We start from the raw sequence: 27,489 nt of genomic DNA, 5'->3' as shown, positions 1-27,489 counted from the left end.
CTGAAATCAACAGTGTCAGTAACTATGTCAGATGACAGAGTGTTGGCAAGAAAGACAAAAATATTTAATTAATAAAATGTGGGTATGAAAGTAACGAAAATGTTTTTTTCTACTCGATGAAACAAACATCTATTTAGGAATGACATTGTAAGTTGAAACGAATATGTGACATCAGCAAACTTTGGTTTGCTAATAGATCTTTTACATTATGTATCTCACAATTTTTGAAAACATTAAAATATCAACTTTTCAGTAAAATTGTTTGATACGGGGTTTCTATATATGCAAAATGTGATGCGGTACTGCAGTGATGCATTTAAACTGAACGCGAGCCAAAAGTGAACTGAACGCGTTCTAATTTACACGAGAACCTAGTAGACATTGAACTCTCGTGCAAGATTCTGTACCTGCTCAATGCAAAATGCACAAACCCGAAAAAACCTACATCAGAACATATTGAATTCCTATCATTACAAACACAGGGCGGACTCGATTATCCGGCGACTCGATTATCCGGGATTCGATTATCATGAATTTTAGACTCGATTATCCGGAGTATAGTTTTTGATAGTCTTGTTTTTCAATTCTCATGCATATATTCGAGATAATTTAGTATTGCAATAAACAATATGAATGGTTTAGCAGTTTTCGACGTAGGTAGGAAAAAGGGGGTTTGAACAAGTTTTTTTTTTGTGTATGCTGGTCCAAAAAATTGTTTTTTTCTCAAATGTTCATAGAAATTATTTCTGGCTATGCCATTGCATCATAAAAATAAAATTACAAAAATAGATAATATTTAAGTTTTTTTTAAACGAAGATTTAAATTTTTCTCTTAGTGATTCGATTATCCGGAGTGAAATAAAATTGATACTCCAGATAATTGAGTCCGACCTGTACATGAAACCTAAAACGTTTCTTAACATCTTTGCAAAACTTCCGCATTGAAATATGTCGTGTGTCTGCCATGAGGACAGTTTTCATTTCGCGTTCAATGTTCAGCTAAAAAATTGCAAATTATTGAACTGCTCAATGTTCAAGCCTACTTGATCCCTTGTTCGAAAGTTTGAACTTGAACGCAAACTGAACGCGTTCAGCAACGCTGTGGTACTGTTTTCCACTCTTTTGACTTAATCTGATCAACTATTGGGAAAATATTATTAAAATCTTCATAAAGAACTTTCTTGATACTTAATTATGTATTTTTTTATAACTATTTCGAGCTCATATTTGTATTGTTATGCAAGCTTTTAAATGCAGAAAGAAAATTCATGTTTTTGATCATAGTTTGAAAATGATGGATTTCTGTCATAACTTTGAAGTAACTTTTGCCAACTGAACAATGGAGCAACCTAACAATAGTATTATTTATGCAAAAATGGAAGCTTTTCTGGCTATACGTTTACCTTGCAAAGTATCAAAGCAATTGTCAAAATGCTCGTATCTTCAATGTTTCTTCGTTTTTCGCAAGACTTATACTTAAGGAACTAACTATTGATGTTAGCTCCATCCTGTTATTCCGGGTGAGTAACCAAAAACTATCAATGATACATCAATAATCAATGTGCAGATATGCAATTCTCAACCTCGATTACAGTGTGTTTTTTTTAGAGAAATCACTGGTCACCGGTGGTCAGTCATCTAAGCTTCATCCACATAACAGGGACTACACAGATAAAAATATTTAAATGTCAATGTAGTGTAAACTGAAGAGTACTGTAAAAGTAAACCAAATTAATGTATTGTCACAGCATTATGTAAACCTATATGTATATACATTCAATTTTCAGCTTAAAATGCTTGAATGTTACTAGATCGTGTAAATTTAAAGTGAGCTCAATTTAAAAATAATAGATTGGTCGTTGAAATTTAAGTTTATTTTGATGATCCAAATATGTGCATAAAAATAAACTTAAATTTACAACATTTTTTTAGCTGTGTAGCCAACGTTAATCACAAGTCAGTGTTATCTGAATTTTCGTCAAAATTGTTAGTATTCAGCATATCTTTCTATAATTTTTCAGCTGAAAGAACGAGACAACACAATTTGTTCAGTAATGTTAGGAAAAAAACACCCAAAACTGGACGTTTCAGCCATCTTTATGTTTTTCTCGGAAAAGTATCGTAGTGAAAAAAAAAATTGTGAATGTTTTATGACATTCGTGACTTTTTACAGATAGGACTGATTTGCGATTCACGGCAGTTTGACTTTTCTGAAGATCCAAATTATTCGTAAAATATGTTAAAATGATCATAAGCAGAGGATTCTATTCATGGCAGTTTTGATTCACTGTGGCAAGAGCTTTTTAAAGCAAATGCTGCCACATTCTGTAATGATACTGTCCTTACATTTTTTACGTTTTTTTTTACGTGGGGGCAATCTGCAAACAAACCCCCTGAAAAGGTAACTCAGGGAGCGTGGGGATGCCGCACCAACAACGACCTACTAAAACCAACCCATGCACTGTACTTGAGCAATTCTTGTTGAATTGCTCAAAATGCACTGACATTATCCTTATTGTCCTTACATGAGAGTATCTTACTGCATATTTCCAGATAACTTAACCAAAAAACTCTGATGTCAATGCACATTAGAGTGATGCAAATTTTGAAATGTATGCTCCCCTATGCTTAAACGATTTTAATTATGGTAAATAGCATCCTCCCAAAGTTTGAAGTGATTCAGAAGAAATTTGACCTTGCACACGCCATTTGAAGTTTATATGGAGATTACTATGGAAAACGCCAATCTTTTGTGTTCAGCCCTCTATCTCTTCGACATAATATTTTATGGAAAAGTGAACACACTCATCTCAAGTGAAAACTTCCCAGCTACAACTTTGCCGAAGACCAATTTTTGATTGGATGTCAGGATAAATTGTTATTCATCATCATAAAGTTCGTTTGCATGTAACATGCTTCACCAACTGTTCGGCAGGCAACAGTGGTGCTCCTGGCGGGAAGAATAGATCAAAGTAATCCAGGCTACTATGTTCTACAGCAAAAAAGCAGTGTTGCTCTGAATGTAATTGAATGATCATCTCAGCATGATTTAAACTTTGTTATCAATGATATCAAATTATCCTTACGTCCCATCGAAATGTGGTCTTCGGCAAAGTTGTAGCTGGAAGGATCTCACGTTAGAAGAATTTGTTCACTTTTCCATAAAATATTATGACGGAGAGATAGAGAGCTGAACACAAAAGATTGGCGTTTTCCATAGTAATCTCCATATAAACTTAAAATGGCGTGTGCACACTCAAATTTCTTCATTTTCATCATAATTGACATCGTTTAAGCATAGGGGAGCAAAAACTTCAAAATTTACATCAGTCTAATGCACATTGGTTCAGAAAGATACAGTCACCCTTCAGTCGATAGTCAGAATAATGGGCTTCGTGCGGTTAGCATTTAGCTGCATCGAGTTCGATTCCCGCTTCAGTCCGAAAAACTTTTCGTTAGGAATGTTGCCTAGTGTGGTCAACCGTGTCGATGTCTTTAAAGAAATACATTTGCCTGTGTGAACCCTATATGTACAGCTTTGCTATCGATTTGAATGAATCTTTACACATTTTCCCTATTCCTGGAATATAAAATGTCTATTATACTTCTCGCAGCGTTCATTCATATCTGTGGTGTTTTTAAAACCATACCTTAGATATGAGACAAAGATTCATTTATCTCGCAGAAAAATTACTGTTCTAGTGTTCTGATCCATTATATGAGTTGGTTTGATCCATAAGAAGAAACCATTTCTCTTCTGTGGGATAGACCTCCATATATTCGGCAGTACTAGTGATGTGATCAGATTTTGTACAGCGTCACACTTTTATCATATTTTGTTCTTTAAAATGACCATTAGTTGATTCATAACTGTAGAGTGACTGTATATTTAGATCGAGTTACTTTACTCACCAAATATTTTATTGGAGCACTAAAAGAAATTAGTAGATCACTTCGATGAGATATTAGAAATGAAAACGATGGAATGAAAAATAATACTTTGCTATGAATCATTTCTATGAATTCCATGTCAACATAAGAAAAACAACTGTTAATCGGTCAATTTAAGTGCTACACATTTTTTTTCTGAATTTCCAATATTCCTTGATTCTTTTTCTTCTTCTTGTCATTAATGTCCCTACAGGGACAGAGCCTGCTTCTCAGCTTAGTGTTCTTATGAGCACTTCCACAGTTATTAACTGAGAGTTTTCTATGCCTAAGTTGCCATTTTCGCATTCGTATATCGTGTGGCAGGTACGATTATACTCTATGCCCAGGGAAGTCAAGGAAAATTCAATTACGAAAAGATCCTGGACTGACCGGGAATCGAACCCAGACACCTTCAGCATGACGTTGATTTGTAGCCGCGGACTTTAACCACTCGGCTAAAGAAGGCCCCTAATATTACTTGATTACGTTTATTATTTTAGAGGACCTGAAAATTATCACTCAGGCATTAAAAACTGTAGTATTTAAAAATATGTCGTAAAATAGCTGCAGAATTCCAAATTCCAAATTCCAAGGAAAATAGTGCCTAGTGTTACTTACCACAGATTTTATAGCTATTGAATTACTCTATCAAATGCAAGCTAAAAATGTTGCTCAGTTTTTCCCGTGTAAATGTTGGAAGAATGTGAAATAGTCGATTTTTCAGTATAAAACATCACATAACATTCTGATTATAACACCATGCTCCTCTGACCGTTATTATCAGAAAAAAATCTCTATCAAATCTGTGCTCACTAGTCGTTTTCTATAGCTAAACTGAGTGTCTGGGCAAAATAAAAAAAAATCGTAGGGCCCGTGTTGAAATTACACCCTTTTGATTGTAGGTACAAGTCCAGTATATAATTGTATAAGTCCAAGGAAATCTAAGATAATTAAAGGGGTTTTTATTGGCGTGATTATCAGAAGAACTATACCATCAAAATTTGTGTTAAATTTAGTTTGTTTATTTATTTGTAACCTCTTGGTGAAGTTTTAAATGTGAAGATGCACGAAATTTTGAGTAACGTCGTTTTGGAAGTGTAAGTAACCATTGAAAACACCAATTTCAAATAGTTTAATTATAGAATCTTTTAAGCAGGCATTCCGTTAAGCATATTAAAATGTTTTCGATGACACATTGCATTTACATGTCGCCAAAGTCTTTCACAATTGATTATTTTTTCAAAAGCTCAAGCGCTATAAAGCATTACAGCGCCATTTTCGTGCTATTATTATTCATTGTTGTTATAACCCAATTGGCTACCCCCTTCGGATATTCCGGGTAATTATGTCCTGCCCCAGAACTTAAACTTCAATTGCTAAGTAATGCACTATTGGCCAAACTATAGAACCCTAGACCAATACTTTTGTAATCATTTTTAGCATACATTATTACTTTTAGATTTTTCACAAATCTACAATTATACTTTTTGGTTTCTCGGCCTTTTCGATTACACAAACACGTAAGAGTTCTGGATAAATGCAATAGTGAAAGAATTGTTTAAATCAGTCAACCCATTTTCATGCTGACTCGTGAAGAGAAAGCCTCAGAACTTGAAATATGCTTAAGAAAAGTAAGAAACATGCGTTATTATTCGGTTTCATTGAATTTAAAACCATAACGCATCGATGATCTTCGATCATCGATGAACACCATCTTTGCAGGGTTGCTGTCCAGCATTCTTGCAACATGCCCTGCCCATCGTATCCTTCCAGCTTTGGCCACCTTCTGGATACTGAGTTCACCATAGAGTTGGGTGCGCTCGTGGTTCATCCTTCGCCGCCACACACCGTTCTCCTGCATGCCGCTGAACATCGTCCTAACCATCCGGCGTTCGAACACTCCAAGTGCTTGCAAGTCCTCCTCGAGCATCGTCCACGTTTCATGCCTGTAGAGGACTATCGGCCTTATGAGCGTTTTGTACATGGTGCATTTGGTGCGGGTGTGAATCTTTTTTGACCGCAGCTTCCTGTGGAGGCCATACACCCGATTCTGTTTTTGCACGGGGAATGCGCACCGTGAAAAAAAAGTTTTCAGTTCAAAATTTCGAAAACCGTGCAAAAAAGTAACACCATTTCTCGACGTTTCATGCAAAAATAAGGTTTTGGCGGAAAAAAATGTATGGAAACTTTTTTTGCACGGCCGTGTAAAAAAAATCCGTGCAAAAACAGAACCGGGTGTACTAGGCCCGATTTCCACTGATGATGCGCTTTCATATTTCACGGCTAACGTTATTGTCAGCCGTCGGCAAGGATCCAAGGTAGACGAACTTGAACCACCTCGAACGTATTCCCGTCTATCGAAACAATCCTACCTAGGCGAGCCCTGTCGCGCTCGGCCCCACCAGTTAGCATGTAGTTTGTCTTGGTCGCATTCACCTTCAGTTCAACTTTTGCTGCCTCGCATTTCAGGCAATTGTACATCACAAATGTTCGGCCGACAATGTCCATACCATCAGCGAAGTGAACAAATCGACTGGATCTCGTAAAAATCGTTCCCTGGCTGTTAAGCCCGGCTCTCCGCATAACACCATCTAGCGCAATATTGAACAAAAGGCACGAAAATCCATCACCTTGCCATAGTCCCCGGCGGGATCCAAACAAACTGGAACATTCGCCTGAAACCTTCACACAATTTTGCACACCTTCCATCGTCGCTTTTATTAGCCTCGTGGGATTCACGGGAAAGCTGTTCTCGTCCATGATTTTCTATAGCTCTAGGCGGACGATACTACCGTATGCCGCCTGGAAATCGGTATAAAAGCGATGCATTGGGATCTGGTTCTTCTTCTTTCTGGCGTTACGTCCCAACTGGGACAAAGCCTGCTTCTTAGATTAGTGTTCTTATGAGCACTTTCACAGTTATTAACTGAGAGCGTTCTTTGCCGATTGACCATTTTTGCATGTGTATATCGTGTGGCAGGTACGAAGATACTTCTATGCCCTGGGAATCGAGAAAATTTCCTTTACGAAAAGATCCTCGATCAGTGGGATTCGAACCCACGACCCTCAGCATGGTCATGCTGCGCGTTTACCGCTACGGCTATCTGGGCCCTGGTATTCACGATATTTTTGAAGGATTTGCCGCACAGTAAAGATCTGGTCCCTTGCAGATCGGCCGTCAACGAAGCCGGCTTGATAACTTCTCATGAACTCGTTTACTACAGGTGACAGACGACAGGAGATGATCTGGGATAATACTTTGTAGGTCGCATTTAGAATGGTGATCGCTCGAAAGTTCTCACAATCTAACTTGTCGCTTTTCTTGTAGATGGGGCATATCCTTTCTTCCACTCCTCCGGTAGCTGTTCTGTTTCCCAAATTGTGCCTATCAGCCGGTGCAGACAAATGGCCCGCCCCCCGGGCCCATTTTTATGAGTTCAGCTCCGATACCATCCTTGCCAGCAGCTTTATTGTTCTTGAGCTGGTGAATGGTATCCTTAACCTCCCTCAAAATGGGGGCTGGTTGGTTTCCATCCTCCGCAGTACTGACGAAGACATTTCCTCCGCTGTCCCGTCCTTCATTGCCTATGCTCTCAGCGTTATTCAGGTGTTCGTCGAAGTGCTGCTTCCACCTTTCGATAATCTCACGCTTGTCCGTCAAAATGTTCCCATGCTTATCCCTGTATATCTCGGCTCGCGGCATAAAGCCGTTGAGCTTCTGATAGAACTTATGTGTTTCTCGAGACCGACACGGCTGACGCGCACTCCATCTCCTCCAGGAGGCGTTTTTTCTCCCAAAAGAGGCGGGTATGCTGTTGCCGTTTCCGTCTATAACGTTACACGTTCTGCCGGGTCCCTGTGTGTATGCAGCTGCTACATCCGGTTGCTTAAGTCGCTCTAGGCCATACCGAAGTGGCCGTCGGTACTGTGCGTTTTGAAAGACGGACAGTTTTGGGCGCAGTTTAACCATCACCAGATAGAGGTCAGAGTCAATGTTAGCGACACGATAGGTCCTGACGGTGATAATGTCGTAGAAGTGCCATCCATCAATCAGAACGTGGTTGATTTGTGATTCTGTCTGCTGTGGTGATCTCCAGGTGTATCGGTATGGAAGGCTGTGCTGGAAGTAGGCGCTATGAAAGGCCCTATTCTTGGAGGCGGCAAAATCAATTAGTCGTATGCCGTTTTCGTTCGTCAGCCGGTGGGCGTTGAACTTGTCAATAGTTTGTCTCAACTCCTCCTCCTGACCAACCTTGGATCGTGGCTTGGGCAGCAGTCGTACTCGCGCTTGAGCTGCGCGTAAAAAGCTTCTTTATCATCATTAGTGCTTCAGAAGTGAGGGCTGTGCACGAGTCTCAACTTGCACATTCTTTCATTGATCGGCCACAATCCAATCACACGCCTCTGCATATCACCCATCACTATGAAAGCTATGTTGTCGCAGCTCTGGTAGATGGTATGGTTAACTCTAAACTTTCGCACCATTGATTCCTTCCAACACATTTTCTGCAACACTACGATGTCGAATCCGCGGTCCTTCAGCACGTTGACGAGTATGCTTGTGCTGCCGATGAAGTTGAGAGATTTACAGTTCAACGTACAGAGCTTCCAATCGCTAGTCCCTTCACGTCGCTGTGGTCTTCGCCGATTGTCTCGGTTCGTATTCTCTCGTTGATTATTCGTTGCTTGTTTTTTTTTAACGGCTGGCTTGCAGGGCCTGACACCAACCCCTTAGATTTCCGGAGACCATTCCCCCTAAATGCTTGGAGGGCTATAGTGCATAGTTTAGCTAGTGTCCTTCTCTAGCACTCGGACGATGATCAGTCGCCCCTGACATGTGGAACAGACGCACCGGTTTTGCAAGAGCAAACGTCCCCCTTCCCTGTCAGCATACGATCAAAGTTCCCACCGGGGTTAGTTACTCGATCTTCCCTCCGTTTGCTCGTATCCCGGCCAGTACCACGAGAAGGTAGAGATAGGTGTTGCTGGGCAGGAGGCTAAGGACCGCACAGAAGGGGCTAAGAAAATTAACTATTTAGTTTTAGTATAAATTTTGAAAAATGTAACAGCTTTAAGTTGAAATGCAGTAAGCAAAATTGAAAAAAAGGTTCAATCAAAATACCTGCAAAATAAGGTAAGCTTGTCTTCCGAATGAGCCAAAAAAATCTGGTATGTATTTTTGGGCCTTTGACGCATTTACTACCAGTTTGAGTCACGTTTCTAATGTTCGACTAGCAATATCCATATCATCCAAAAGCAAACAGAATGACTGGTTGTGTAGAAACTCGTACCCCGTGTATTAAACCTAGCTCTCCTCATAACACATTATAGCGCAATATTGAACAATAGGCACGAAACTCCATCACTGTGTCGTAGTCCCAGGGGGGATTCAAACGAACTGGAATGTTCGCCTGTAATTCACACACTTATGCACATCTTCCATCACCGCTCTTATCGGTCTTGTGAGCTTCCCGGAAAGCTGTTCTCGTCCATCATCGATGAAAAGGTGATGCGTAGGGACCTGGCATTCATGACAGTAAAGATCTCTTCCGTTGTCAATCGATCGTCTTGACAACCGACTTGATAATTTCCCACGAACTCATTTACTACAGGTGACAGAAGACAGAAAATGATATCGGATAACACATTGTAGGTCGCATTTAGAAAGGGAATCGCTCGGAACTTCGCACATTCAAACTTGTTGCATTTCTTGTAGATGAGACATTACCCTTCTTCTCCTCTGATAGCTGTTCGGTTTACCATATTTATGAGTTCAGATCCGATAACATCCTTACCAGCAGCTCTGTTGTTCTTGAGCTGATAAATGGTACATAACCTACCTTAAAGTGGGAACTAGTTGGTTCCCATCGTCCACAGTAGTGACGAAGACATTTCCTCCGTTGTCCTGACTCTTATTGCCTGCGTTTTCAGCACCATTCAGATGGTCATCGAAGTACAGTGGGATTCCGTTTATGGCAACAAAGTCGAAATTTTCAGTTGCCAAAAACGGAACGGTGCCAAAATCAGAACCAATATTTTAAATTTTATTTTTCAGCTATTGGTTTCAACAACATCAGTAGAATGTCTTGATTCTTATGGAACCATATAGCACCAAGACTTCGGAACGGTTCACCCAGAGTCAGTTTTTTGTAGGGTTGTATTATGCTATATATCTATAGCCCAGTAATGTTAATTGTGACAAACGTTTAACATACTTTTTCACCTAAAAATCTTCAATGATTTTTTGGAAGCTTTATGCATACTATTTGTATGAGTGTGCCTCGTAAAATCAAAAATCGCATTAGTGACCTTTATTCAAGAACACGACATTGTCTTAAAACTGTGTGAGAATACGAAAAAATAAAATGTATTACTGCTTTCTTACAAAGACGTATTTGTAAAACAAAAGCGCTGAGTATTGCAAAACGGCTTACCTTTTTTTAATTTGATGATTAGTAAAAATCAGTTAAACTTTTAAACTTTAGGAAAACGATAGGGCTCTGAATTATATTGCTAGGAATCCGTAGGATCTCACCTAGAATTCTCAGATATACTCAAGAATTACGTGATTTTTTTTTCTGAAAAGTTCCCCAAGAACCGAGAATCCCCAACAGATTTTCATTGACCCAGCTCAAAAGGAATAATTCGATTATGTTCTGACCCGTATTCTTGATTAAAAATCTTGAATAGATTTCTGGATCGTCTCTTAACAAATCTAACGTCTTACAGAACCTCTAACAAAGAGGGAACGTAGCTATAAATAGTTGACGCAGAAATCTATATAAATAAAAATGGAGTGGTGTTTGTATGTCACGAAATGGCTTGAGAACGGTCCAACGGATTACCGCAAGATTTTCTCTGTTGCACTCCTCAATGGATGCGACGTGTTCGTGCGAAGAAAAAAATTGGGAAAGTCGCCGGGTTTATCGGGAAAACGGGAGAAGACTAAGGTGTAATTTGTATGGGGAATTTCTTGACGTTTTCCAACAGCCTACTTGATGGCAAAACGAAGTTTGCCGGGACCACTAGTATCAATATGAATGCCAATGCCACAGACAAAAAGTTAAAACAATGTCAATCGTTTATATCGCACGATCCAATGATAGTATTGAGAATAAAGTGTAGTTTGGACTGTGTTCGCATGTCATGTATATCATGGTGCCAGTGGAAAAAAAAATAATGTAGAATGCAGTAAAATATGCAGTCTTTTCATGGATTATGTATTGACACTTCTTCAATTCTCTAGACTAACTCAATTTATTCAATGAAATTCCCTAAAAGTTATGATACACGACATTTTGCTGTATTTTTATCTATTGCGGTGGTGTGTTCTTACATACGCAATTTATGTAAATCCATAATAATAATAACAATGAGCCAAAAAGTTGAGACGATATTTATGATTGTAACTTTGTGTGAGCCATAGAATTTTTGTTCCTCTTATGTCGGTGCTTGTACTCAAACAAGCTGTTCCAATTATCGAAAAGTGTTTTTTTAATGTATCATCTACTGGCAGACTCAAGTGGGCTGGTCACTCAGCATGAATGCAAGAAGCAAGAAAAGAATTTGGTATCTAGTTGAGATTATTGGCCTCGGGAAACGTTGCGAATGCATGACCAATGACCATCCCAAAGTAAATAAGCGCGTACGGTAGCCCTTAGTGATTGGTGAGATTTGGTAATATCGACGAAAATGGAGCTCTGGAATGTAATCGGTGTGGAGTTGACCTGTTATTCAAATAACTACATCAACAGACATGAAAATATTTACAAAAAATTACAAATTTTAATGATATTCAAAAATGTTGCCAAAAACGGATCCATTTTGTTGCCAAAATCGGGGGGTGCCAAAAACGGAATCCCACTGTACACCCGATTCTGTTTTTGCACGGATTTTTTTACACGGCAGTGTAAAAAAAGTTTCCATACATTTTTTTTCGCCAAAACCTTATTTTTGCTTGAAATGTCGAGAAATTGTGTTACTTTTTTGCACGGTTTTTGAAATTTTTAACTGAAAACTTTTTCTACACGGTACGTATCCCCCGTGCAAAAACAGAATCGGGTGTACTGCTAATACCTTTCGAGTACGTCAAGTTCGTCCGTCGAGATGCACCCATTCTTATCCTTGCATATCTCGGCTCACGACACGAAGCTATTGCAGGTTGCGTTGAGCTTCTGATAGAACTTCTGCGTTTCTGTAAATTGTTGACAACTGTTCCATATTCTCACACTCCATCTAATCCAGGAGGTGTTTTTTTTTCTCCCGAAAGAAAAGTGGGTCTGCTGTTGCCGTTCCCGTCTATAACAATTGGCATACAAAGCTTGAAATTAAAAAGTACGGATTTCTCATACAGCACTTTGCTAAGGAGCTGGCTTTGTCCAACATATCAGATTCTAAGATACGTGACGTTAGAAGGAAGAAAAAAACGCTTCCTAGCAGACTGATTAGTATAAGTTGGATCGAGCATCAAAGAACAAAAGTTATTGCCGCAGCATTTTTTGCGTAATGGTTTGCCCCTTCAACTTTGGAACCTAACACCAAAGTTGGCGAAACTGGCATGCATAAGCTAGCGGATACCACACTGCAGTATCTATTGTGAAAATCGCTCATAAATTATGAGCTGTTATAAATTTCATCATTGACGTTATTATTTTTACCATCTCCTTCTGGTGTACTGATGTTTTGGCTTCTGTTGTTGCTCGTGGCATTGATAGTATAGCAACAACGGTATATGTACTTTACGCTGCTGGTAACATTTTTATCGTCATCCCGATCAGTTGACTGCTATCGCAGCCTCATATTTGTCGTCCTGTTTTATATGAACAACAAAGGCCAATGCGATGGAAAGACAAAACCACTTTGTTTCCATTTAAACAGAGCAGTGCTGAAGTATTGTAATTGACACGTATGTGCATCTCTGCATTAGGGTGATTCTTTTAAATTTTGTATTTCTGCATTTACTAAAATTTAGTTTATTTCCACAGCTCGATATTGAAGTAACCAAAATAAGTGCAGGGATTGGCATAGCTTGTGCATGACCCCTTAGTGATATTTTTCCTAATACAGTGTAATTTGAATCCACCCTAAATTACACTGGTGCATCAAAAAGCGGACGCATGGTCAATTGTTCGAGGGGTTGGCTAGGCATACCGTATGCTTATAGATAACGATTCTTTCGAAGCATATCGTTCCCTATACACCAATGCTTGCGCCTTGCTCCTGCATTCAGCGATGGGCACAGAATGTTGAAAAGCATACTCATTGACAAATTATTTCCTACAATGCTGCCACAGTATTAGTGTGATAAAGTTCGCTCCGCTACATAGACTGGTGCCGTATTCTGCTGGCTAATGAATGTTTAACAATGACCTTGGATAAGGGATGCTGCTGAAATCAATGAGCACGAGAGAATGAGCTATGGGGTATCACTGTTGGCTCTCTTGCTCACGTTTGACGACGGCAGTGATGGTCATTGGAGGATTCTTCTCGTGAGATTTTGCTAATAATATTGTAAAGATACATGTGCTCTGCCGGATCATTCAAAAATGATGATTTCTGCTTGGGCAGCATGTTTTCCTTCAGATATGTTGGTACGAGATTGTTTAAGAATTTTTGGGTGGATTTTGTTTTTACTGAACTAAATATTTGTACTTCAGAATTGTGTACAAAATACTCTTGAAAAATAGGACTCAACTACAATGCATTCCAATAATGACTATTTTGTTCGATTTGATAAAAGGCACAAAGTTCTTCTGGACAGTCCTTGGAGATTTCTGTAGATGCTCAAGAGTTTCACAATAAATTATTTTATTTTAATCTTGATCGAAAGGGTCAAGAAATTTTCTACGGCAAGCTCCATTTGAAATGCGATCAAGAAAAAAAAACTGTCTTTTTCAGAGAAGTAATTTTTCATGTATCGAGATAGGTCATTATTTTGAAATTTGGGTTTGTAGTCCCCATAAGGAGGTAATATGTACTCAATATTTCAAATTTTAGTTTGTGGTTGCTCTAGATAAGAAAATCTGGGGTCTTGAACATTATAACAGAAAAATGGACTGCCATTGAGATGGCTATCATTCAATTCTGGCATCCATTTCCTTTAACAAAATTGATGCTTATTTTTGACTGCTTCGCGAATACAGATGTAATATTTAGTTTAATATGTCTTTAATCAAGATGAGTTTGTTTTTATTTAACAGTACTTCAGAGTTCTAACGTTGTGGTCTAATGGCTACTGCTTCTGCTTCATAAGCAGCAGTTCATGGGTTCAATCCCAGGCCCGTCCCTTTCATAGTACTTTGTTGTTGTACGCTTCCATTCTTTCATCAATATAGCGCGGCTTTCCTTACGCCTGATACATAGGCAATCTACTAACCAAACAGCAAACCTCTCTGCCATAACTGGCTTAGACGCAATGCTATATACGGTTTACCGTGGGAGCCAGCTTAATGCATCATCAATTCCTCCCCCTCATTGGTTTGCATTCTGACGTGGCAGGCGCCATTGTTGCCTCAAAATAGAAGATCACCAGCACTTATACATTGGGGGTGTCTGCTAATCCCAAACATTCATCCGGTTGGTTTCTTGTGTAAGTGCAGCTGATTTGGCGATAGTGGAATAACAACCACGGGCGACTAATCAAGCTCAAGCTCAACAATACTTCAGAGTTCTGTTGAAAATAAAGTCGGATTTTTGCAGGGGTGTTGTTCGGCATTCTTACAACATGCCTCGCCCAACGCATTCTTCCAGATTTTGCTACCTTCAGGGTGCTAGGTTCACCGTGGAGTACAGCGAGCTCGTGGTTTATCCTTCGCTGCCACACTCCGTTCTCCTGCACACGTCAAAGATTGTCCTGTGCATCCAACTTTCGAAGCCTCCAAGTGCTCTGTCGTGTTCGGCTCCGCTCACCAACATGTAATATCGACGCATTCTCCACAAGTCCGACTCTTGTTGCAATGCGTTTCAGGTGAGTGCACATTTCTGCCACTGTTTCAAAAGTTCTTCCGATTATATCCATGTCATCAGCGCAGCAAACAAATTGACTGGACCTTGTGAATATCGTGCCCCGGCTGTTAAACCCGGCTCCCTCTAGCGTAATGTTTAACAACAGGCATGAAAGTCCATTTCCTTGAAGACGTACAAGCAACCCAAGATTGAAGCCTATAATTAATCGTAGTATGCTGTTTGTAAAATAGAGTAGAAAATATATCATTAGTAGTCACACACTTGAAGAGATCGGTTGGTTTTACTGCAACTTCCAATAGGTTATGGGCCCAGACCACGCTAGTAACCATCGCGACCGATCAACAAGTGAAAATTTTTTCAAGCTCATTTTCATTCTTCAAGTTTTTTCAAGACAAAATGGAGCGAATTGGAATTTTCAAGCTTAACGGAAGCAACTACGGAACCTGGAAGACAAAGGTTGAATTCCTGTTGGTTCGAGACGATCTATGGCGGTACGTGATCGGGACAAGTCCGGCGGCAAGTGCCGGGGCTTCCGGATTGGGCGCTACAGCAGCTGAAGTTGAAGCCTGGAACACCGGCGACCAGAAGGCGCGTGCCACGATTGGGCTACTCCTGGAAGACAGCCAATTGAATCTCATCAAGACCTCAACCACGGCGAAACAAACTTGGGACGCGCTACGGGGCCACTATGAGAAGGCCACGTTGACCTCAAAAGTCTCATTGCTGAAGCAAATCTGCGACAAACGGTATACTGATGGCGAGGACATCGAGCGGCACGTATTCGAGATGGAAGAACTCTTCGAGCGGCTGTCGGTGGCAGGCCAGGTATTGGACCGAAATCTGCAGGTGACAATGGTGCTACGAAGCTTGCCCGAGTCCTTCAACACCCTCACGACGGCGTTGGAGACCAGGCCGGACAACGAGTTGACCATCGAGCTTATCAAGTCGAAGCTGACGGATGAGGTGGCCAAGCGAGGAAGTAGAAGTTGCGGCGAATCCGTGCTCAAGGCTGACATCAAGAAACAGAAGAAAACGGTAATTTGCAACTATTGCCAAAAACCGGGCCACAAACAGAGGCACTGCCGTGCTATGATGGAGAAACGCAACGAAGAAGCCAAGTCGAACGAGCGGCAGGAGAAGCGCTACCACCCCAAGGTCAAGGCGGCCCGTGAAGGTTTCAAGGACCATTCAACGCAGGATTTTTCGTTCTTGGCTTTGCAGCAGGTGAGTGGACGTGATGCGTGGATCATCGACTCCGGCGCGACATCCCACATGTGCGTCGATCCGAACAGTTTCGAAACATTGGACAGAAGCGTGAAGCAGGAAGTTTATCTTACGGACGGCAAGAAGGTAACCACGGAAGGAATTGGTTCGTGTAAGCTGATCTGGGTATCTCCGGAGGGTGAACGCAGCACTGTTCTTCTCACGGACGTGATGTATGTCCCGCAGTTCGAGACCAATCTCATTTCGGTGAAGAAACTTGCTGCCAAGGGAGCCAAGCTCGTGTTCGATTCGGATGGCTGCCATATTCTCAAGAATGACAAGGTGCTTGGAGCCACAACCACGTCAGGCGGACTGTACAAATTGCGGACAATCCATGCTGCACTGCGGGTGAGTGAGACCAAACATAATCCTTCCTGTTTGCATTCTTGGCACCGTATTCTTGGACATCGTGAGCCGGATGCGATTCGTGATCTGGAGACCAAAGAGTTGGCGACCGGGATTCACATCGAAGATTGTGGGTGTTACGTGACCTGCGAATGTTGTCTCGAGGGCAAGCTGGCACGTACGCCATTTCCAAAGAAATCCAAGCGGAGATCCAAGCAGCGAATATCATCCATACGGACGTGTGTGGACCGATGAAGACGCGGACGCCAGGGGGTTGTCGTTACTTTCTAACGATGATTGATGACTACTCCCGCTACACCGTAGTGTACTTTCTGAAAAAGAAATCGGAAGTTACTGAGCGAATCAAGGATTATGTGCAGCTGGTGAAGAATATCTTCAAGAAAACGCCCAAAGTGATTCGGTCGGACCAAGGTGGTGAGTACCAGAACGAAGCCCTGGACCGTTTTTGTCGTCAAGAAGGTATCACTCAGCAGTTTACCACAGCGTACACCCCACAACAAAACGGAGTTGCGGAGCGTAAAAATCGATCGCTAGTGGAGATGGCCCGCTGTATGCTGTTGGACGCGCAACTGTCACACAAGTACTGGGCCGAAGCTGTGAATACGGCCACATATTTGCAGAACCGTTTGCCAACGAAGCCCGTATCGCAAACACCGTTCGAGCTCTGGACTGGAGAGAAGCCTGATCTCAGCCACCTCAAGGTTTTTGTTCCTGGGCTTACGTTTGGATTCCATCTGAGAAACGTTCCAAGTTGGAGGGGAAGTCCAAGAAGATGTTGTTTGTCGGCTACTCTCTGCACCATAAGGCTTACCGTTTCATCGATCCCGAGACGCACAAGCTGATCACGAGTAGAGATTGTCGCTTTCTGACACATCAGGAGGATCGGGAAACCGAACCTTCGCAGGGAAGTATCGTTTCATATCCTTTTTCTGAAATTTCTCCGATGAACCGTGGCAAAGCTGATGATGTTCCCGCTTTTACAGCACCAGAGGAGGACGACGATGATGCCACGCCCGCCGAGAGCGACGATGACCAGGATGACGACGAATCAAGTGAATCTGAATTCAACGGTTTTGAAACTGCTACATCCAACGACGAAGATGACCAAGACGATACCATCCGTTTTGATGACGCCGTCGTTGAGCAGGACCTGGCCCAGGCTACCGAGGGACAGGAGGAGTTTGGCGATAGAACCAGTGTCCGTCGCTTCACCCGTGCTACCAAAGGGATCCCACCTCAGCGATTCCCTGATGTAGTCGGTTTGACCATCCAGGAGTACTCCGAGCCTCGTTCGTTCGAAGAAGCAATGAAGGGCCCGGATCGTGACATGTGGATGCGCGCTATGGAGGAGGAGATCCAGTCCTTGCACGAGAATGCGACTTGAGAGGTCGTTCCATTACCCATTAACGATCGCAAACCTGTAGGCTGCAAGTGGGTGTTTAAACGAAAGCTGGGAAGCAACGGCGAGATCACCCGATATAAGGCAAGGCTCGTCGCTCAAGGATTTAGCCAGCGATATGGTACAGATTACGACGAGGTCTTTGCCCCCGTCGCGAAGCAGACTACGTTCCGTACACTGCTGTCGATTGCCGCTAGGAGGAAGCTATTGGTGAAGCATGTTTACGTAAAATCGGCCTACCTATACGGGGACCTGGCCGAGACGATCTATATGAGGCAGCCGATTGGTTTTGAGACCGGAACGAAGAGCGACGTGTGCCTGCTACGGAAAAGCCTGTATGGATTAAAGCAAGCTGAACGAGTGTGGAACCGCAAAATTACTGAGGTGCTACAGAGTTTGGGATATCAACCGTCGGAAGCAGATCCGTGTCTCTTCGTGCGGACAAAGCATGGTCATTTATCATTCGTGCTACTTTACGTGGACGACATGCTCATTGCTTGCCAGGATGAAGCGGAGTACAACAGAATTGAAGCAACTCTAAAGAAGAACTTCAAGATCACATCGCTCGGGGACGTTAGCAACTACCTCGGTATTCGGGTCCAACGAAGACAGGATGGACGATTCGTGCTGGATCAATCTTCGTACATCCGTACGATTGCTGCAAGATTTGGACAAGCAGACGCAAAACCATCCCAAATCCCAATGGACCCCGGTTATCCGAAGCTACAGCAAAAGGAGGAGGAATCATTGCCGCGGAAGGACGACTTCCAGAGCTTAGTGGGTGCTTTGCTGTATGTCGCGGTAAACACGCGGCCCGATATTGCTATCAGCGCGTCCATCCTGGGGCGCAAGGTCAGTCATCCTACCCAAGCTGATTGGACGGAGGCCAAACGGACGTTGCGATACCTAAAATCGACTGCTGATTTGAAGCTGGAGCTTGGTGGATCCGGAGAACTTCAAGCATACGTTGACGCGGACTGGGCTGGAGACCATCAAGACCGGAAGTCAAACTCGGGATTCATCTTTCCCCTAGGTGGACCGATTTCCTGAGCTGCTCGGAAACAACAATGCGTTACTCTTTCGTCCGTCCACCGAGGCGGAATACGTAGCGTTAGCCGAGGCCTATCGGGAGCTACTCTGGTTGCAGAAGCTGATGAAGGACGTTGTTGAGAAGCCCACCGGACCGGTCATAGTGCACGAAGACAACCAGAGCTGCATAGCGATGCTGCGAGACGAAGGAGGTAGTCGCAGAACCAAGCATATTGACACGCGGTTCAATTTCATTCGGGACCTAGTGACCAACAACGTCATCAAGGTTCTCTACTGCCCTACGGAGACAATGGTCGCTGACGCTTTGACAAAACCGTTGCCAAGAGTAAAACTCGAGATCTACCGAAGGAAAATGGGACTTCAATCGTTGCAGCTTGAGGAGGAGTGAAGACGTACAAGCAACCCATGATTGAAGTCTATAATTAATCGTAGTATGCTGTTTGTAAAATAGAGTAGAAAATATATCATTAGTTGTCACACACTTGAAGAGATCGGTTGGTTTTACTGCAACCTCCAATATTCCTTGTCTTAGCCCCCGGAGGGATCCGAACGAACTGGAGTGTCCGCCAGAAATATTTACGCAGTTCTGCACACCGTCCATCGTCGCTCTAATCAGTCTTGTGAGCTTCCTAGGAAAGCTGATCTCGTCCATGATGCTCCATAGCTCTATGCGGTCGACACTGTCTAATTTATTGTCCAACATTCCGACGTAGTCATTTCTACCGCTGCCTTGAACCTCCGTGCATGTGCTCTCAGTGCTATTGAAGTGTACACAGTTAAAAATAATGAAAATTACACGTCATGTAAACTTCATTTATACGATGTAAACATGACGTCATGTAAATTTAAGTATGAAATCATGTAAAAATGGGTTATATGTCATGTAATCACTCAGAATCCTGCTGGATTACACGACATATAATTGAAGTTTACATGACATATCATGTAAATATCCATGATATTCCACGCTCCAATTATGTGCATTATATGTCTCAGAAATTTACACGTTTCGTTCGAACTGTGTACGTCGTAGTGCTGCTTCCATCTTTCAATCTCCTTACGTCCGTCCGACAAAATGTTCCTTTTTATTTATCCCTGAACATTTTGGATCGCGGCACGAAGTCTCTGCGGGATGCGTTAAGCTTTTGATTGAACTTTTGTGTTTTTTGGGTACGGTGCAACAGTTTCATTTCTTACCATTCCGTCTCCTCCAGGCGGCAATACCGTATGTTGTTAACGACGGAGAATTTTGGGCGAAGTATTAGCATTTCACGGGATCAAATCCATTCTCAAAATCTGTAATCTGAGTCATGATTTTGGGAATAAAGTGTGTGTTTTAAGTTATTAAAATACCCCATGAATAATATTCATGAAATCATGAATTATATGAAAATGCGAGTCGGTTGGAAGTCAGCCATTTTTTGGATCCCTTTTACCGTTACCACTTACCGTCTGTTTGGTCGAAATCCGGTCCGCTGAATTAAATTCGCAAACACTGTCTAGTACACATCACTAGCGCTTCGCGAAATCTATAAAAAATATATTAATACTGTCAACTCTCCCTAACTCGATATTGAAGGGACCATCGAGTAAGGGAGCTACCGAGATACAGAACACATATTTTTCAAATTTTGAAATTTTGTAAATTTTTCAAAATACATTCAAAATAGTTATTTCAACGTGAAAAATTGTAAAATTTTTACAACAAAAAACAAAAATTTAAAGTTTTATCACCCTGATATAATTTAAAACCTTTATTTTTTACTATAGGCATAACATCCTAATTTATGGGATTTATTAACATTTGGAGGATATTTGATACTTTTTATGAAAATATCAAGTTAGAGAGGTAAACTTGTATGGGAAACTAAAACAGATAGCATCGAGTGAGGGAACATTAAGTTAGAGAGGTATCGACTTACAGAGGGATCAAAGTATGCTAAATAGAAGGGACCGCGCATTCCATCGAGTTAGGGGAAATATCGAGATACAGAATATCCAGTGAGGGAGAGTTGACTGTAGTTTTAATTTAAATTAATAATACAGGAAATCCTCATTTTCTAATTCTTACAAACAACACTGATACGTCCGATCGCCAAAGACGCAGAAAATTTTTAAACTTATTCTTAAAAAATGGAAGAGCCCTTAAAGCTTATATAGATTCACTTGTTTTTAATTATGAATCGTGGTTAGCCGTAAACCAGCCGAGTGGAAGTTTAACAACTACCGAAAAGCTAAACATTACATATAATTTGCAATTGGATTAGATGGACAAATTGATGTGTAACTTTTTCGCAAATCTTCACATCAATTTGTCCATCTAATCCAATTGCAAATTATATGTAATATTTAGCTTTTCGGTAGTTCTTATAAAGATATTATTAGCGGCTTAAGTGTCCGGTATTGGGGTAGAAGGAGTCCTATACTGTTCGATAAAAAAAATAAAATCATAACTATAAGCAATGCGAGCAATTAGTGACTGACTGATTCGTTACTGCTTGCGTGTGACCACAGCACATGGTGCCCGCCGAAGAAATGCATTTCTTTTTTGAAGAGCTTCCCCATACTTTGTGTCATATCTACTAATTTCCGTCGGAGGAAGGCCTACGACTGGCTGTATTTTCGGTGTCCTAGAAAAAGGCAAATAGCACGTGAGTGTCTCACGTGTATGATTGCGTGTACGAGTTCCAACAACATTGTAGTCGGCTCGTCCCATTCGGTCCATTTGGCAAAGGAGCCAAGAGTGCGCGCCTTGTCTGAGCAATTGCTGGAGAGCGTGAGTATTGGGGAGCCTCCTTGGCTGGCAATGAGCGCACATTTTCGCATTCGCTGGGAGAAAAGGGAAACTCATGTAAATCGTCCTTTGCATATTTAGTTTACTCTTGCCAGTCATACAAAGCAGTAATAAAACTGGAAAAGGTGGACGGTACCGGCCGTTCTTTAAATTTTGCAAACAAAAATTACTTTTCGGGTCCATTAGTTTATAATGCGGGATGCACCCGATGTGGTGAAATCCATCTGTGCACTAGCATTTTCCGTAGTGTTGACTGGATCCGTAGTGTTTACCAGGGCTTGTTGTGTTGACTGGCATAGTGTTATATCACATCATTGTGCGGTTGAAAATACAGCATAGTAGTTTCGTGTCAGTGAACCGAATTTTCGCTCGACCATTTTGGACAAATTGATACCGGATAATTTTCAAGAGATCTACCCTTTGGAATAAAGTGGGCTGCAACCTTTTTGGAATGAACAATTGAATGTGCTATGCCGATATCGATTTTGTGGATCAAAAAAATCTAATTGTTTGGCTATGAAAGAAGAGTAGCCCAGCGAAAAGGATACGTAGCGCAGAACTTCGACCACAAACCAATGCTGCAGTAGTGGAGGTGGTGTTTATTAGTGCTTTTGCTGTAAATTAGTGCGTAGTTCCTGATTCAGTGATCCTGAGCCGCCAAAATTCTCTCTTTTTCTCTCGACAGTACTCTCGGTCTATATTTAACTGCGGAAATTTTGCGTGGAACTGTGTGAGTGCACTGAATTGTGCTAAAAATAGCTTTGGTATTACAAAAAATAAAAATAAAAAATAAATCGAGTGTTTCGTAGCATACAAGCATTGTTTATTGATTTACTACCTACATTCGTTTGTGTCGATACCGGGTCCGTGTCATTTGGTTCAGGGAAGAAACTTGATATGCCAGTAACGTGAGCAATCTTTTGTGCAACTCTAGTGCCTCGTGTCATCATAGGAAGAGTGTCTGCAGCAATTAATGTGGTTTCATCTGCCGACATTTTCACCCGGGGAGGAGATTACCACCCTGTGATCGGCGCCCAGTAAAGAAACGGTCGGTGTGATTAATTTTTGCAACTCTGGATAACGACATCTGTAGTGATCCTATTTACACTAATGTGAGTTTTGCAACTTTCTTTCTCATTGTTTGATGACGCAAATGGACGTTATCTAGTATTCCTTCGACTGGTTATGTTATTATACTATTGCTAAAGGAAGTATTGTAGAATTTTGTTTTGTTTACTTTTTTAAATTCAACATTTGATTCTAGATATTTATAATAACTTGAATACATGCAGAGCAAGTATTTACAAAACTTAAAAACCACGATTCTAAGCCCTTCTGATGATTCTTAAGTACTACTTTAAGTATAATGTTACATTATAGATATCTCATTGTACATTTAAGTGGGTCATCGCAGATAAAAGTTATGTTGGGAGTTTGAAGATCAATATTACACTTAAAGTAGGCTTTCAAATATAAAAAGCCAAGACAAATCTAGGTGCGCACACTGCAAACGGAACCGTTCACTCACAAATTTTGCATAGTTGTTTGGGGTTCCAAAGGCAAAATTTTATCTAGTATATTATAATTTTAGATTTTCATACTTCGGATTATCCACTTTATTGTATATTTGAATCACGAAGAAGGCCTTCTGATGTTTTTATAAAAGATATATACTGAATGGGGAAATTATATCATCGCTGTGGATTAGAATGGGATGAATACTTATCTCCAAATCGATTTTTGAAATACTTCAGTAAATTGACATAAAATAAATTAGTTCAAAAATACGTATATTTGTGTTCAGAATATAATTATTTTTAATTCAACACGAGAAATAGAAAAATTTCTTTCATATCAGTAATATTCCTACAAAGATTCATATAAGAATTTTACTGCGGATTAATCTGAAAACTTCTCCGAAATAGTAACATTGATCCACAGCATCATTTCTTGGAATCCTTTTAAATATAGTTTGAATCAAAAACTCTAGAATTTTACATACATTTTCCCAATAATGCTTCAAAAATACATCCATCTACTTCTTAAGGAGTTCCATTGCTTTACTCCTCCAAGGATTTCTCCATGATTTTTTTTTCTATATGCCTTGCAGAAGCTTATGGAATCAAAGAAGACATTTCCTTTGCAGTCTGCAGTTGGTGTTTGATAAATATCTGAAGCGTGTCCACGTTCTAAACTTAAGTTAGAACAAACGTTGACAAATGTTTTGTGCACAGTGATGCAAAAAAAAAAAATAATTCTATGGAATCCTAGGCTGGAAATTGTAAGCTACAATATTTAAGGGACTCAAGAGTGCTAGTCATTACCACAAGAATAAGAAAGCTTTTCGTCTTTACGTGGCTGGTAGTGACTGAGGATCTTAAAAATAGGAAATTAGAGAACTCTTGCCTGAAAAACAGAGACCTAAAGAGAATCAAAAAAGGCCGAAAAAAGACAGGAACCAAGAAAACAAAACGAAACCTTATAACAGCCAGAATATAAGCGTTTGATTATTCATACCATCAGAGTAGATATTTCTCTAAGATCTTGGACTTTTTTTTTTTTTGAAATTCCTCGTTACATTACGACAAATATTACTGATAGTATTTAGTACATGTATTTTAAATGATCTTCTCTTGGTATTTCATAAGTAATTATTTCAGGTATGTTTAAATAATACTCCGGAAATTTCTAAAGGAGTACATTTAGTAATTAATTCCCAAGGAATTTCTCCATACGGGATTTCCCCAAGAATTTCGTTGAGGAATTGTCAAGAAGCAACCTGGGTTTTCCCAAGGAGTACCACAGAAAAATAAATCTGTAGGGAATTTCTAAAGAAAATCCTAAAGTAACCTATGATAAAACTTGTGTAAGTTTCAAAATCATCCATAATAAACAAGAATCTCTGAAAGAACTTCTGGACTTTCGAAGAAGTTTTAGAAGATTTCATAGATACAATCCGTCAATCTTTCATAGAAAAATAAATCGGAACTGTGAATAGTATTCCGCAGGGTTTTCTAAATATTGGGCAGAAAAAATATGCAAGAATCATTGGAAAAATTTCTGTAGTATTAACTGGTGTTAAAACCTTTTAAGATTGAATGGGAATTTTTTGAGAAACTTTTGAAGAAATGTTTGGAGAAACTGCGAGAGTAATACTGAATGCTGAAAAAATTCCTTGAAAAAAGTAGTTTTGTTTTAAGAACCCCTCAAGGAACTTTTGATTTCTGGGAGGAAACGTTATGAAATCTTGAAGGAATCGACATGAACAGGCGGAGGAGTTTTGGCAGGGTGTCTTGCAAAAAAAAAACCTTGAGCCATTTTTATTTATTTATTTTATTCTTTTCAAAAACTGAAGTAAACCTTTGTGGATTTCCTGGAGGGAAATTCCGTAGAAATCTTTCGAAGATCTCCTAAAGTAACAACTGAAGAATTCGATTGAAGAAGAGGTAGTAGCTTTGTAGTTTTCTTGGATTTCCAGGAGCAAATTCTGAAGAAAATCCTCTAAGCATCCTTTGAAAAATCGCTAGAATTATTTCTGGGAGAGTTGGTAGAGGACTCTCGACGAGAATTTCAGGAGAGGTCTCCCTAGAAGACCCTGAGATTATTCTAAATAAAATCACTATGATAATTCCTGAAGCTTTTCCTTAGGTAATCTGAGACGAAATTCTTGAAGAGGTTGTTGAAACCCTTCCCAATCTATTTATTGAATAAAATCGACAAAAACTACTTCCTGAAATTAATACGGCAATTCTGAATCAGCCAAGAACTTCTTGACGTTCTGAGAGTTCTATGGGAGTTGCTCTAAAAATCGTCAATACGTCAATACTTCGATAGATTATATCAAGAGTGATAGCACGTTCAGAAATCGCTAGCAGCATCACACTCGTACTGTGCATTAAACGATGCAAACATTCCAGAAAGAGAATTTTCGAAAACTTATTCAAACACACTCAAGTCAGAAAAATGAACAAACTTACATTATCGTACCTGTTTCGCAGACGAAATTCTCTAAACCAACTCGATTTTTCACTTTAAGAGCGTTCAATTTCAGAATTTATAAAATGGCGTAAGATTTTTAACTTTTGTAACCTATCCATTACATCAGTATTTTTTGCTAGAATTATTGATGCAATAAATGAAGGAATTCCTTATGTTTTGACGAAATTTTTGGTAGAATTTTAAAGATGCATTCGTTGACGAAATTAAAGGCATTTACAGGAATGATTTCCGGATATAAATTCTGGAGTGATTGTTCAAGAAATTCCTTGAAGAAAGGAAAAAAAAATCATGCGAAGAAATCACAGGGGATGTTTTTGAATTTTTCGATGTGTTCTCTCTGATCTCTCTGATGTAAGTTCTTTGGTATAAATCATTCGAGTTCCATAATGGATTTTTGGCGAATTCCTCTCAAGATTGTGGACTGTTGATAAAATCTTTGAATGATTACAAGTTATATCTTTGGTGAATTCGAAAAAAAAAATCTTTGGCAATCCCACAACCCAGGGAGGAGTGAGGCAACGCTGAAGTCTTTGATTAATTCCTGGAAAGATTTTTGGCAGAAATTAGATTTTCACTTGGACTTAAAGAACTATTCAAAAAGTTTATCATGACGTTATGCTCTATAAATATGAAAGCTGAAACAATCTTTAAAATATTCAAATAGTATATTAACAGGGGCCTTCCTTAGCTGAGTGGTTAGAGTCCACGACTACAAAGCAAAGTCATGCTGAAGGTGTCTGGGTTCAATTCCCGGTCGGTCCAGGATCTTTTCATAAAGGAAATTTTCTTGACTTTCCTGGGCATAGAGTATCATCGTACCTGCCACACGATATACGAATGCAAAAATGGCAACTTTAAGGCAAAGAAAGCTCTCAGTTAATAACTGTGCAAGTGCTTTTAGAACTAGTTGGCTCTGTCCCAGTGGGGACGTTAATGACAAGAAGAAGAAGAATTAAACTTTGTATCAACTGTTTTTTTTCGTCAGGCAGAGTAGTAAACTGCCCGCCCTATTCTCCCCTCTGGCTACGTACATGGTTTGAGCCTTGCAGTTTTTTAATGCCCATAATAATAAATGTTTGTTTTCGAAAACCTTAGGTTTTGCCTCAAATTTGACTATTGAACTTGACTTGAATCTTTACCAAAAACGTGATAATTTAGTTTTCAGCTTAATGTTTACTGTTTGGTAACTCAATCGTACCTAGATTCATCATTCCAGGATGACAAATTATCTTTGTGTATCGTCAAATTTACTAGTTCAACAACTATTACCAATGTACGCATTAATTTGTGACGTTGAGTTGAGAGCTTTAAAACTCATATAACCCAATGGCCTATAAAAAACTTAGAAAGGATGGATTTCTTTGAAAAATTCTCTTAACTTTGTGTGGATTCAACCAGAATGTTTTAAAATTCTACGATGACTTCAATAATCAAAATCAAACACATAGGGTAATTCGCAAATTGTTGAACAGCTAAAATGATTTTTAATTGTTGAACACGTCATAAGGAATACACGGGTTGTTCAACAATAGACGAGGTTTTTAGCCGGAACATCGGATTATCTTTAAACGCAAATGACCAATAATCAATATCGACACGATAATTTGATAACTTCTAAAAAAAGGCTCAAAAATATCGAGAAACAAAAAAAAAAACGCGAATTCAATATTTATTGTGGTAAATTATAAGCATAAGCATAGATGACCGTACAATTTGTAATTGC

General features: G+C 40.1%; 1 protein-coding gene across 3 annotated transcripts in view; it reads left to right on the top strand.

Moving 5' to 3' along the window:
• The window catches only part of LOC5578447 (regulating synaptic membrane exocytosis protein 1), a 172,393-nt gene that overhangs the window by 63,283 nt on the left and 81,621 nt on the right, over nt 1–27,489 (top strand). The gene's annotated exons all lie outside the window — the stretch shown is intronic.

The sequence above is a fragment of the Aedes aegypti genome, chromosome 3, assembly GCF_002204515.2.
Source record: "Aedes aegypti strain LVP_AGWG chromosome 3, AaegL5.0 Primary Assembly, whole genome shotgun sequence".
Taxonomy (NCBI): Eukaryota; Metazoa; Arthropoda; class Insecta; order Diptera; family Culicidae; genus Aedes; species Aedes aegypti.
This window is presented reverse-complemented; position numbering and strand designations above follow the sequence as displayed.